At 46.1% G+C, this 3,132-nt stretch overlaps 1 protein-coding gene across 2 annotated transcripts in view; it reads right to left on the bottom strand.

Annotated features, from left to right (window-relative positions):
* Positions 1-231, bottom strand: part of Ankrd45 (ankyrin repeat domain 45) — a 30,265-nt gene extending 30,034 nt beyond the window's left edge. Inside the window, exon 1 of one of the 2 annotated variants that reach the window (XM_015492061.2) lies at positions 106-231. The gene's annotated coding sequence lies outside the window, so the exon portion shown is untranslated. The remainder of the gene's footprint in view (positions 1-105) is intronic. The other variant, XM_048810023.1, reaches the window with a different exon arrangement.
* Positions 232-3,132: the final 2,901 nt, after the last annotated feature.

Genomic DNA, 3,132 nt, shown 5'->3' with positions numbered 1-3,132 from the left:
GGAGCCCGGGCCGCGCAGAGGCCACCGGCCCGGCCCGGGCAGCCCCGAGACGATGCCCGCCACCCCGCCGCGACCCCCGGCCAGCGGCCAGCCGGCCCCACTCACCGCTCGCCCGCGCGGCCTCGCGTCACCATGGCGACGGCGCCTCCCCCGCGCCCCCCGCGCTAGTCGGCGCTGCAAAGGTGCGCGGCGCGGCGCCGGCGCTGGCGCGGGGAGCGGGGGCCGGGGCTCGGGGAGCAGGGACCGGGGGCCGGGGAGCCGGAGCCGGGCCAGTGACAGGTCGCGGTCCGGACCCTGGCGTGCGGGTTCGGTCTGTATTCTGTGAATTCTCCGTAATCTGATCTTCGTTTATTTTACGATTTAAAATGTGACACAGGGGTGCGCGTGGGTTGGCCGCGACCTGTGAGGATGGAAGCCTTTGCCGCAGGGATGATGCTTTCTGCAAACTGCGAGGGACCTGATGGCGCGCTCGACTCTAGGTCCTGGGGCTCTTTCTCCTCTGGTTATGGTCCTCATCACCTCCCAGGAGCGTTTCCTGGCTTCAGAGTGCCAACTGGGTCGGAGCAGAGGAACCTGGACACCGGATGCCTCTGGATTCAGGAATCTGAGATTCAGAACACCACGGGGGTAAGGGGAGGCAGAGGAGGAGGATGGGGTATAGAAAGAAACCAGCGGAGAAGGGCCAGGCTTGCGCAGTGAGGTACATAAAAGCTCAAGTCAATCACAGGGTGAAGAGTGGGAAATTTTTGTGCTGAAGACAAGTGTGAAGGAAAGAATTTTTTTTCTTTCCTATTTTTATAAAGAAATCATTAATAAGGTAAGAGTTTAGAGGGGTCCTGAGGTCCTGAACATTGAGTCAAAGGTTTGAATAACTTCGTTTTTCGTTTTGAGACAGAGTCTCCCTAAGTTGCTTAGGGCCCCATAAGTTGCTGAGACTGGCCTCGAACTTGCAATCCTTCTGCTATTTATTTTTTTTATTTATTTATTTATTTTTTTCAATATTTATTTTTTTTAGTTTTCGGCAGACACAACATCTTTGTATATGGTGCTGAGGATCGAACCTGGGCCGCACGCATGCCAGGCAAGCGCGCCACCGCTTGAGCCACATCCCTAGCCCAACAGCTTAGTTTTAAAATGAATATTTGGCCTATGGCCCAAGCAAAATATCACCATTGTAAATATGAAATTCTGGAATATAAGAACAAATCTGAATTTTTAATGTAATTATTGTTAAACTTTTCTTAAGTAAATGGTGGTAGTCAAGATCTTGGAATTCGGCATTATAGACAAGAACAATAGTCTAGAAGTTCTGTCAGCTGCAATCTTGCTGCTGATATTACCGTGCAGCACATTGCTCCTCCATACACTCACTTCCTACTGAGATTGGTGATGAGCAAAACTTAGTTATTTCACTTTTAATATGTTCTCTCTTTTTTTTGTGGGCTTTATTTTTGGGATTTTTAAATATTCAGACAGAAGATAACTTAGATGAGTAATTTTACATGATTCTGTTTTTGATTCAACTTCACAGGACATGAACAATTCCCAAATACAAGTGTTTCTTGAAATCTTTTTTAAAAATATTTTTTAATGGGCTGGGGATGTGGCTCAAGCGGTAGCGTGCTCGCCTGGCATGCATGCGGCCCGGGTTCGATCCTCAGCACCACGTACAAAGATGTTGTGTCCGCCGAGAACTAAAATAAAAACATTTTTAAAAAATTCTCTCTCTCTCTCTCTCTCTCTCTCTCTCTCTTTAAAAAAATATATTTTTTAGTTGTTGATGGACCTTTATTTTATTTATTTGTATGTGGTGTTGAGAATCAAACTCAGTGCCTGCTAGGCAAGCACTCTACCGCTGAGCCACAACCCCAGCCCCTCTTGAAAGCTTTATGTGTCATTAAACAACTCAAATTTAGAGTTCTTAAATATTATTTTTAGAGCTCTGAATGCCAGTACTACAAAGGTGGCAAGACACTAAGTAGGTCTGAGAACCCTAAAAACAAAGCAACCCTGTTCTCTGCTTGAACTACATGTCAAATAACCATGTGATACATTTAAGTAGGTCAGGTTAAAAATAGGCTTTTGCAGGAGAGTTGAGCCCAGGTGTGGCCCAGATGTAGCAGGAAGGCTCCCTGATCCCCTCCAACCCCTAGCCATGCCCCCTCCAAACTTGACATGAGAGTGCTGTTTTGGAAAAAGCCACTGGATCTGAAGGGGCTAAGTGCAGTATGCAGGAGACACCTCAGCAATAACTCTTGGGTACTAAGTATGGAGATCCATACAAGTCAGTGAAGGCCTGGTGAGCAGATGGCTAAGGAGCAGATGATGTAGGCACTGTTCAGACCTTCTGACTCAGAAATTAGATCAGCTCCAGAAAATTATTACCAGGATAAACTAGTTAAGAAAATTACTCCAAGGTAACTTTACATGCTAAGATACGAAAAGTTATTTGAAGTTATGTTAAGTACATATAAATTGGTGTGTGTGTGTGTGTGTGTATGTTGCTAGGGATTGAACCCAGGGCTTTGTAAATACACAGTAAATGCTTTACCCTTGAAATGCATCCCCAGCCCTTTTTTAAAAATTATTTTATTTTGAGACAGAGTCTTGCTAAGTTGCCCAGGCTGGTCTTGAGCTTGTGATCTGCCTGCCTCGGCCTCCCAAGAAGCTGAATTTCAGTTATGTGCCATCATGCCTGGCTTCATGCAAATTTTCTGTGATCTTTGTAGCAACCCTGTGAAGGTGATGATGTTCTTGAAACTGATACTTAGGAAGGTTGAGCTACTACCTAAGATCACACAACTAGTAAGGAACTGGACCAGGATTTGAACCCAGTTCAATCTGGTTTGAAACACATGAAAGATTGCTACTGCTTAACTGTAAATTAATTACATATTAGAAGATGCCTACCCAAAGTAGTAATTTTGTGTCAAAATGGTTTATCTTAAGCAAGTCTTTCCAGTAGTAATTAGATAATATTAAAGCCACTGCCCTGGTGTGTCCCTACAAACCTGCTTATGCATACAGCTGATGTCCACAGCAGGGGAGAAGGAAGTGGGGGACACCATTGTCTTCACCTGCCCATCCTTCCTCTCCTGAGGAAGGGCCTCATGCAGTTAGGCCACCCAGCCA

This window comes from Marmota marmota, unplaced genomic scaffold (genome assembly GCF_001458135.2).
Source record: "Marmota marmota marmota unplaced genomic scaffold, marMar, whole genome shotgun sequence".
NCBI lineage: Eukaryota > Metazoa > Chordata > Mammalia > Rodentia > Sciuridae > Marmota > Marmota marmota.
Note: the sequence above shows the minus strand (reverse complement) of the source record. Positions and strands in the feature narration are given on the sequence as shown.